This window comes from Mytilus californianus, unplaced genomic scaffold, assembly GCF_021869535.1.
Source record: "Mytilus californianus isolate M0D057914Y unplaced genomic scaffold, xbMytCali1.0.p SCAF_4, whole genome shotgun sequence".
Taxonomy (NCBI): domain Eukaryota; kingdom Metazoa; phylum Mollusca; class Bivalvia; order Mytilida; family Mytilidae; genus Mytilus; species Mytilus californianus.
Genome location: NW_026262690.1, coordinates 47,684,901 through 47,696,276, shown reverse-complemented (window position 1 = coordinate 47,696,276; position 11,376 = coordinate 47,684,901).

Here is an 11,376-nt window from a genome sequence, read left to right as displayed (position 1 = left end):
TAAATTCATACACGAAACTGTGCCGATCTGTAAGTCGAATTTAAATACCCGGATATAAAAAAAATATGTGAATGTGTATATTTTTTGTCATGAGTAACAACATATTTTTTGGAAACAATAAGAATTCAAGTTTCGGTTTCAATTTGATTTAAACTTGAAAACGGTTCATTTTGTTTCCGAGAGATTGATACTGCCAACGTTAATATGTATTTGGTCCACTTAAATTATGGCTTCGATCAAACATAAAAAAAGATTTTTTCAAAACACGATTTCTGTGACTATATCAGGTATTAAGGAAGCATCGGTGGCCGAGTGGTCTAAGTAGTCGAACTACTATATCACTAGCCAGTCAACACTTAGGTTGTGAGTTCAAATCCCGCACGGGGCAGATTCATTCGACTCCAATCTTAATTGACTAGGATTGTCAGTTTTCGATGGTTCTCTCCGGGCACTGCGGCTTCCTCCACCAATAAAAACTGACCGCCACGAAGTAAAACAATAGTGTTGAAAGTGGCGTTAAACACCAATCAATTAAATCAGGTATTATGCGTTCATATATCAAAATTTAGAAAGAACGAATACAGTTTCTGAAGAATCCGATGGTGTCGAAATTGCTCGAAAGGGCATATTTTATGAACTAAGAATTGACTTCTTCACCTTATCTTTTCGCATTAGACCAGGATATGACTGTGATTTTGCTTTGCACAAATTCACAAAAAAGCAGCGAACGACAAACTTTCATGGGTGGATCCAGGATTTTTTATAAAAAGGGAGTAATTCAAGAAAACTATATATCTTGGACGATTTTATTAAAAAAAAAATAAAAAAAATATAAAATCGACCAAACTCGGACGTACGCCCTGCATACCCATCTTTGAATCCGCCACTGCCTTAATGGAATTTTATCAAACTGTAAACTTTGGAATTAACATTATTCATTGGACATAATTGGATTATATTTAAAATTCATTCGAAATCAACAAACTAAACACTACATGTTTTTTAATATCTGACTGCAGGTTTAACAAATAGATATAAGAAGATGTGGTATGAGTGCCAATGAGACAACTCTCCATCCAAGTCAAAATTTATAAAAGTAAACCATTATAGGTCACAGTACGGTCTTCAACACGGAGCCTTGGCTCACACCGAACAGTAAGCTATAAAGGGCCCCAAAAATTACTAGTGTAAAACCATTCAGACGGGAAAACCAACGGTCTAATCTATATAAAAAACGAGAAACGAGAAACACTTATGAACCACATCAACAAACGACAACTACTGAACATCAGATTCCTGAATTAGGACAGGTGCAAATAAATGCAGAGGGTTTAAACGTTTTAATGGTACCAAACCTTCACCCTTTTTCTGAAACAATATTTGTAAAATAAGGAAATATCATTTTGTTAAAATGTTTATTTCGCTCTTTTCAGTGATGCCTTATTAATTGAGTCGAATACTCGTTTGTCCTTGAAAAAATGTGTTTTTTCACGGTGTCAACTCAAGCCATTTGTTGTTGTAAGTTTAAGAAGATATGTAAAATGGGGAATCCCTGATTAAAAAAAAAACTATTTGCACATTATCACGCAGTTTATATATTTTTCACGAGTGAATGCTATTTTATTCTAGACCTAAATCAGAATATGCAACAATAATATGTGTCTGTGTTATCCTTTGGTTCTAGTTCAATCGAGCAGATGCAATAAACATAGTCACCAAACTTTTAATTGATCAGTGAAAAGACATCATCGTGATAGCGGGTCGTGAGGTTAAAGGTTATTGCCAGATTCTTTTCGTTTTCATTAAAAGTTCTTGTGTGCAAAATAACGTTCTTTCTTTTGTCGTTTAAGTTACTGCGCATTAATGAAAGAAAACTTTAACAAAATGATAACGAATGCTCTTTAGCTCTAAAAAAATATAGTTGCACGTAGTTTCTTTTTCAAGGCAAGACCTACGAGAGATCATATTAAACATGTCATGTCATGTTATTTCTTAAGAACGTTTTGAAATGAGTTTTTATATTATATTTATAAATGCGTTTATGTTTAATATAAAAGCGTGTAACAAAGCACGTTTTAGGCGCAAAACGTTGTGCTACATATAAAATGTGCAAAACTAAGAGAAATGCGAATTTGAGACTAATCTGCAGCTATGCTTTGCTCGTCTTGATGTGCATATCCCTTAAAATAATAAAACAGTGGAAGGAGGGTTGAGATGGGTAATGCTGCTGTTTTATGAAATAATGTTGCACCTATCAGTTGTCAATGTTTCGTTAATAAACGGGTATGTATTGGTTGCTTGCTATCCTTTCCGCAGAGGAAAAACAGAATAAGGACAACCAAACATGTATTGTGATTTCAGTTAATTTCTAAAAACAACTTCTGTACACTTTACACAACTTTTTCCTCATGATAGTCTAAACTCAAAATAATAGATTATTAGAATAAGTTAAACTTTGTTTCATTAAAACATATGGACTGTGACGTTAAAAAATATCATTCTTAGTATGAACAAATCATAGCTTGTTAAAACAAAACACGCTGATTCTAACGAAGAGTCCGCTACCACAAAAAAACTTCATTTTTGTTGACAATATGATACTTTTTGTTGAATATGCTATTCATCAGATAAGGCAACCAGCTTTGTTTCTTTTCATATAAACTTATTTCTTCTGGCATTTAATTACGAGACAGGTGTCCTACATTTCCTCTTATAAGAATTGAAGGAGGACAGCTGGTACAATCCTTTCTTTTCTTCAAAGTTTGGTGGCTATGTTGATCGCAGCTATCGCATTGCTTACACCTAGAAAGCAACAAGAGGCTCAATTGAGAACTAACGACATACCAGGATATGTGTTTCTTATCAGAATTTCCTTTATAGACTGTAGCTACTTCACCCATATTTTTAATTGTTACGTTTAATAGTCACCATCAGCGTTTTATTAACAGCTAGATTTATCTAAAACTATGTGTCGTTCCTCCCCGATTTCTTTTCTTGTTCATGACTTTTCGAAGGATAAGACTTTTGTCAAATATTAATTGTTACCATGATAGTATATCAAAATAACAATAACATATTGAGTGACTTCCTTTATGATAAAAATTAAAAATATAGCTGTACCTTTTCACATCCTAAACTAGTGTTGTAGTAAAAATGACAATCATTTCCAAAAGCAGACATCGCTCCTCATTCATTTATGATATTGTCAATTGAATACAGATGCATGTAAATAAATTGTCAGACAGATGAACACACAAACGCTTATAAATTCGTTCACGAAACTGTGCCCATCTATAACATGTATAAGTCGAACTTATATATAACCCGGATTTAAAAAAATATGTAAGTGTTTATATTGTGTCACGAGACATGACATACTTTTTGAAAACAATAAGAATTCAAGTTTAGATTTCAATTAAATTCAAACGTGAAAAGTTTATCAAAACGGCTCATCTTATTTTCGAGAGGTTGATACTGCCAAAGTTTATATGTATTTGGTCTACTTAATTTATGGCGTCGATTTAACATAAAAAGATAATTTAAAATATTAATTAAAGATTAAAATAATTCAAGAAATAATGTGTGGAATAAAACCGGCCGCATATGGTAAATGTTTTGCTCATTGTTGAAGGTTGTACGGTTACCTTTAGATGCTAATACCAACGTTGTTTGTACAATCGAGTTGTCTCATAGGCGATCATTCCGCAACTCCTTAAAACTAAATAATTCAAGAAATCTTAAGTGGAATAAAATCGGCCGCAGGGAAAAAACAGTAAACGAGGTCTGGCAAGACGATACAAACCGCCGGCATTTTTAATATTGGCAAGTAGGTGTTCTTCTGGTAACAGAAGTAACAAAAGTTCCTCTAAGGAAAATTAGAGTGAACGAGGAGCACGACCCCACACTGACGCTAGGCCATAACTTGAATAACGCTTCCTCGGTACTCGGAGGATAAAATTCAAAACTGGTAACAGTGATGAACCGGCCACTCTGGTAAACAAGAGAAAGCCGTTTAAAAAAAACACAACTTCCCTGTGGTACCACAGGAGAATATTTTAACAAATGGTCTAACGTAGAATTATAGGGTCATGACCCCCCTGTCATCTTGCCAGATCCCGCCAAATGAGAAGGTCTATACACTCTCATCCCCAACGAAACGAGTTTACTACCCGTACTAAAATACAATTAACTCATCAATTAGGAAATACTCGACAGTCAGAACTTGCAAACAACTCCAAAGCTCCCTGAACATTATTTAAGAAAACATCATTACCTACATCTGACAAGTGCACTCCGTCATGCCTGAACAAATCTCTTTCTTGAGCTTTTATATTTGGATAGCAAATTACAAGACCATGATTTAATTCTTTTTTGAATATATTACGAACAGCTGCATTAACTCGTTTACGAGTCGAATTGATAGCCACCTGATTTTCTGCCAAGAGCCAGTATCTACGAGGCAAAATTTCACTCCATACCAAGTAGAGATTTGGCAATAACACATGTGATCGCATAATGTCCAACCTTATCTGCTCAATAAGCTCTTTTTCTTTGATTAAACCCAAATCGTTAGAACCCAAATGTATGATCAAAATTTGTGGAGGTGGATAACATCTAAGATTTTCTTCAACTGAAGGTAACAAATTTTTCCATTTCATCCCTCGCTGGCCATACCAATGAAAATTATAACCTTTTGACTGTAATCCGAGGTTTTGACCCCCTGGTCTTCTCTTAATGCTTCTGGCCGCCCAATATACAATAGATGATCCCATGACCCAAACTTGACAGGGTTCTACAATGACAAAAATTCTTAAAAGTCCTGTTTTGTTTAAACCTTTTCAAAACATATTAAAATACAGTTTCGAAGATCTTCGTATCTATAAAATCTACCAAATCCGAATGTAACTCGTGTATGCATCAGAAACCCAACGTCACCACTTCTTAATTTCTGAATCCGAAGCCCCCATTCTGCTATAATGCGATGCTCCGCCTATTCTAAACGAATGTGATCGGATGTGGTCTTTAACGCCACAAAAATACAGGGTTTTCTTAAGTATAGAAATAAACTGAAAACGAGTCAATTGAGACCCATTGAAATGTAAATATAAGGGTTTGTCAATAGCAGGATATCTTATTCCCAAAAAGGCACGCAACATGCTCACAGGACAAAGATCTGCCTCCCTTTGAGGAATAACCAAAGTCGTTGAAATACCTCTCTGGTCAGCTTTCGAACTGCAAATCTTCAAATGCAATTCATATTTACAATTTGAAAATTTCAATGACAGATCATTAATGAAAATTGTGTGGGCTCCGATATCTGTACTCGTATCAGCCGTGAGCTCACCTATTCTTAATAAAGCAAAAAATGCAAGACTAAATGCAGAAGCGAACAGACAAGATTCATAATGAGAAGAGCAAACGGATGGGAGTGATCGTATAATTTTGTGCAAAATTTCTAAAGTAACAGGAGCGCGAATATCTGATAATTTGGGACTCTTCCTTCGAACTCCCTCTAACATTTTAGAAACTATAAAAGTACATGTAGTGTCAGTTACACCTAATAATTTATGTTTATGGCTAATCCCGGATAAGTATGTATTGATTGTAGATGATGTTAAACCAGAATACGATAAGTAAGCTATAAAACGAGTTAACACATCAATTTGTATAGGCCATGATACATTTAAGTCATATTCCTTGCTAAACTTTGCTAACGACTCTAGTGCTGTCTTGTAAGTTTTCCATGTATTTTTCGCCATCGAAAATTGTACCAATTTTTCAACTTCCGCGTCTAAAATTTCCATAGTAGGCTTGGCATTGGAGTAAGTTCCTTGTCTGCTTGTGGTGCTAACTGTCTGAAGAGCTGCCAATGACAACGAGACAAAGCGTCAGCAATTACATTCCGGCTAACCGAAATGTGCCTTTATCAAAATATTATGTTTGAGGGAAATAAATACAAGTTTTCTTACTAAAATCATTACTCTAGCAGATTTTGATGACTTTTTATTCAAAATTGTTACAACTGACTGATTGTCAATATTAAACAATAACTTTTTATTCTCTAAAAATCGCCCCCACAATTGAATAGCAACGACGACTGGAAAAAATTCCAAAAACGTGATGTCCCTCAAAATACCGTTCTGACTCCACTCTCGAGGCCAACAAGCTTGCGACCATTTGCCATCAAAATAAATCCCGAACCCCCTATTTGAACCTCCGGCGCTATCAGTGTATAGCTGGATTGTCTCGTTTGATGTCCAAAGCAAGTCTAGCATTACAGAAACACCGTTATACTCATTTAAAAAGGATAACAAAATTTGCAAATCATCTTTCATCTCAGACGAGACGCGAATTCTATGCCAAGCTTCCTTTACGTTGCAAGTTGTATCAATTAACCGACGACAAAATGCCCTGCCTGGAACAACGACTTGACAAGCAAAGTTCAATAACCCAATAAGTGACTGAAGTTCACGCAACTTTACTTTTTTACAACCAAGTATAACAGTAATCCGTTGCTTTATCTCGATTAACTTAACTTTCGGCAGCCGGAGCTCCATGGCGATAGTATCAAATTCTATGCCCAAAAATGTTAAAATTTCAACTGGTAAAACTGTTTTATCTTCTGCTAAAGGGAGCCCCCATTTCTGGCATACATTAGTAAATGTTTTCAATAAATTGGCACACTGGTTCGTGCCTGCTTCTCCGGCGAACAAAAAATCATCTAAATAATGCAGAATATTCTTAGAATGGCTGCACTTTGCCGTATACCAATGCAAAGCCGTGGAAAATTTTTCGAATAAGGAACAACTGAGACCTGCCCCGAGAGGCAAATTACGGTCATAATAAAACTCATCATCAAATTCAAAACCCAACTGATCGAAATCACCTGGCCAAATTCTCAACAATCTGAAGGCGGACTTTACGTCGGCTTTTGCCAACAAAACGTGTGTTTTTCCTAATTTTTGAATCATCTCGACCGCATCATCAATACTCGCATAACGCACAGAACAAAATTCTCGATCTATAAAATCAATAACAGAATTACCAGTAGGGGATGAAAGATTCAACACTAAGCGAAATTCTCCTACGGTTGTTTTAGGAATGAGAGCAAGGGGGAACAGCGAAATGTAGGAAAAGGTGGATGTGAAAATGGACCTGCAATACGCCCGAGCTCAATTTCTTTATTCAACTTCTTCCTAGTGGTCTCTGTATTCTTTAAAACACTTTTACAATTTTTACAAGTAAAAGAAAATCTAGGCCCAGCGTACATCAGTTTAAAGCCAAAACGTAATCCCTGAATCAATTCGGCAGCAGCAGTTATTTCCGGATAATCCAACAAACATTTTTCGACTTCACAAACATTGATAGGGGAATTTCCTAATTTATATAAATCTGACAAGTCACCCCGTTTAACCTTTTTAAGTTCTACAACTTGTAACTGGGTGTGGCCCATTACATTTTGAGCATTTGTGATCAAATTTGCATTTTCTTCCAAACGTACAACGGCCTTGGTTGAAATTCCGACATTTTTGGCGAGATTGAAAACCGGCTCCACTGTAGCCACGAAAATTACTCTGGTTATGAGGAGTCCTCCCTTGAATTCTACTAGGATTAATATCCGAAACCTGACGAGATTGATAATTCGAGGAGGAATGAGAATCATTGCTCATGACTACAAACGATGATTGACTGACATTCCCCGTCACCACGCACAAAACCCACAATTCCTGATCAATGACACCCCAGGAAGATGATGGAAAGCGCTCTTTTTTTAGTCGGTACTGATCATCGTACACGGCCCAACCATTAGACGACGCTAATCGAATGCTTTGCATATATTTCAAATACTCTTGGGCTTTCATAGGCCATTTTTCTAATAGAATTGCCATATAGATCATAAAGGCCGAAGTCCAAATTTCTATATTGTTTAAAGAATCTGGCTTCTTATTAACCAGTCAGGCCACCTCCTTTCAAAACAAAATCGCCATCTAAAGTAGAATCAGAGCCCAAATCTGCTGCAGATTTTAGCAATAAACCTAAATGAATAAACTCACCCCGCCAAATTTTTTCCTTAATCTTTAATGGAATATGAGCCCCAATCGGATCAAATATGCTAGGAATGGTTTCCGGAATGTGATTAACTCGGAAAATTTCATTACTGGCCAAATGCGAGCCTGTAATTTGCGACTGGGACCTCCTACTATGATAAAAGGGGGTGCATTTGGTCCCCTGTATGTGTATACATACCATGACTATCCTGAATCGATGGGACCATCTCGACTTGGGAAACTATACTAGAATCATTATCGGCTGCTCTTCTGTGGATTGTTGTGGCGACATCGTGTGATTCTGGTCGAAGAGACTCTGTACTCGACATCAGAACTCTCGAAGACGACGGTCCAGGAATGGCTACTGTCACAGGGTCCAACTCTGCACGGTCACTATGGTTTTGGTTGGAGGCAATAATTTCGTCTCCGCTTTCATTTACCATAACTTGAGTTGAATGACTACCCGCCGCAATAATGTTCTGATTCCCACGAGGAGCCATGGGTCTTTCTGGATCAGAATGCACATGACTTTTACTAACGTTTGGTCTTTTACGCTTAGAAATAGCCTTTTTCGAAGCACCAGATCGTAAACTATTAGGCGGTTGCCTATTTCTTTTCTGAGGTTTCATCTGTGTTGACGATGGAACTGGATTTTACAAAACATATTGAACAAGCTTCCCGTTCAAACGTTAGAAAATTTGGAAGCAAAGTTCAGAATGCAAAGACAAAAGGGGGGACTCGAGAATAAATACGGAATTATAACTTTTATTAAACCTGTATTATCAGTAAACCGATAAACATTACTATACATGTGATTATATCAGGTTCTATGCTCTCATATATAAAAGTTTTGAAAAATAGAAGACATTTTCTGAAGAATCCGGTAGTGTCCAAAGTCCACGAAAGGGTCATCTCTAATGAACAAATAACTGACTTCTTGACCTTATTTATTCGCCTTCATACCAGGATATGACTGTGATTTTGTTTTGCAAAAAATCATAGAAAAGCAGCGAACGAAAAACTATCAGGGGTGGATCCAGGATTTATAAAGAGGGCGTAATTCCAGAAAATTAAATATATGTAGGACTATTTTTTGCCAAAAAAATCATGTTAATTTTTCGATAAAAGGGGGACATACGGCCTCTATACCCACCTTTGAATCCGCCACTGACTATTGTATTTTATGAAACAGTAAACTTTGGAATTAACATTATTCATTGGACATACTTGGATTATAAACATTAAAATACATCTGGAATCAACATGAGAAGAATAGATTTATCGGAATCAACAAACTATAGAGTATATATGTTTTTATATCTGACTGCAGGTTAGACTTTTGTATATTTGTAAAATAATGAAAAATGTGCTATTTTTAATTAATTAAAAATATATAATTGGCGACTGAAGATTTAAGCAATAGACTTTATACTGTTCGAATTATTTCGGTTCTTTACATTTAGTTAACGGCAACGTGTTATGAATTTTATACTGGAGCAACGAGTTTTGATTGGTTCCTTTATCAACTTGTGATTTAAAAAAAAGTTTGCCATTCTGCCTTTGATTGCCAAAAACTAACCGTCACATTATATATCCGTCCCAATATTTATGCTCTGTAGTTTCCGTTTCATTTTCTGTTAAAGTTTAATATATCAGCGTATCTTCCATGCTGATTTTCTTCGGTGGATAGACGTATTACCGATGTTATTGTTTACTGATCAGAGATCGATGGATCAACATAGCTTATCACTGATAATTTAGATTCATATTCATTCACACTGGATACAACTAGAGATAAAGGATACTACAGATACAGTTAAGTCTGCCTCATATCTTGACTTACATCTAGAAATTGACAATGAGGGTCGGTTGAAAACAAAACTTTACGACAAAGAGATGGTTTCAGCTTTCCAATTGTGAACTTTCCATTTCTATGTAGCAACATTCCAGCAGCGCCTGCATACAGAGTATATATCTCCCAATTGATACGATATTCCCGGGCTTGTGTTTCCTATTTTGATTTCCTTGATAGGGGATTGCTGCTCACAAGGAAGCTATTAAGCCAAGAGTTCCAAATGGTGAAGTTGAAATCATCCCTTCGTAAATTTTACGGACGCCATCACGAGTTGGTTGACCGTTATGGAATAACCGTTTCACAGATGATATCGGATATGTTCCTTATGTCGTAACTACAATACCCTTCCCTTTTCACGAATGTGACTTACAGAATTAGACTATTTACCGGATTTGTAATAACATAAGCAACACGACGGGTGCCACATGTGGAGCAGGATCTGCTTACCCTTCCGGAGCACCTGAGATCACCCCAAGTTTTTGGTGGGGTTCGTGTTGCTTAGTCTTTAGTTCTCTATGTTGTGTCATCTGTACTATTTTTTGTCTGTTTGTCTTTTTATTTTTGGCCATGGCGTTGTCAGTTTGTTTTCGATCTATGAGTTTGACTGTCCTCCTGGTATCTTTCGTCCCTCTCTTATACAAACGTGTGGATTTCGATTCATTTTTACTCGCTGGATATAGACGTGAGGACAAAGTGTTGTTTACAGATGGTGCTGAACATTGATTGAATTATCTTTACGTCTATTATTGCTTTTTTGTATGAAATTGTAATAATTTGCCAAAATTAAATGTTTTATTCTAATTCGCTTTTATCAATTCGTAACATTAATTAGTCAGTATTGCTATGCATCCAGTCATCTAATGGTATATATCTGCGTCTAGTCTTTTGTCTTAGATTCTGATTGATTGATCATACATTCTTCGAAAGAGCAAACTGTGAAATCCATTTCAAACCACTGGAACTCTTGTTAAATTATTTTCAACTAAAGTAATTCAGATGAGCTGTTTAGACTTTTTGGGGTAAAGATTGCATTTATGCAATCAAAACACTTATATTAGTAAGTTATCAATTTTCCAGAATTCTGAAATAAACGAAACATAGTGTATTGAGTATAACATTCTACATACTAGTATCCTATCCATGAACAAACATCAAGAAAATTATCAATGAAATATAGTTCTGCGATATTGAAGTTACACAATAATGTGAATATGTATAACCATACAAGTCAAGTGTGGAAAGTCACAGGCACTTGTCTCAGAATTTTTTCCCCCTATATACCTTAATATAACACAAGGTACTTAACTCGTTTTTTTGAAAAATGTCACCCGGTCGTGAAATTCCGTTATATGCCGATTTCTCGGTTGTCAACCCCACTAAAACTTGTTATGCCGTAAATTTAAATTGATTTTTCTACACAATGGTATATAACACGTCTACTTTTGTTGTCGGAATCTTCCGTAGCAGGCCTAC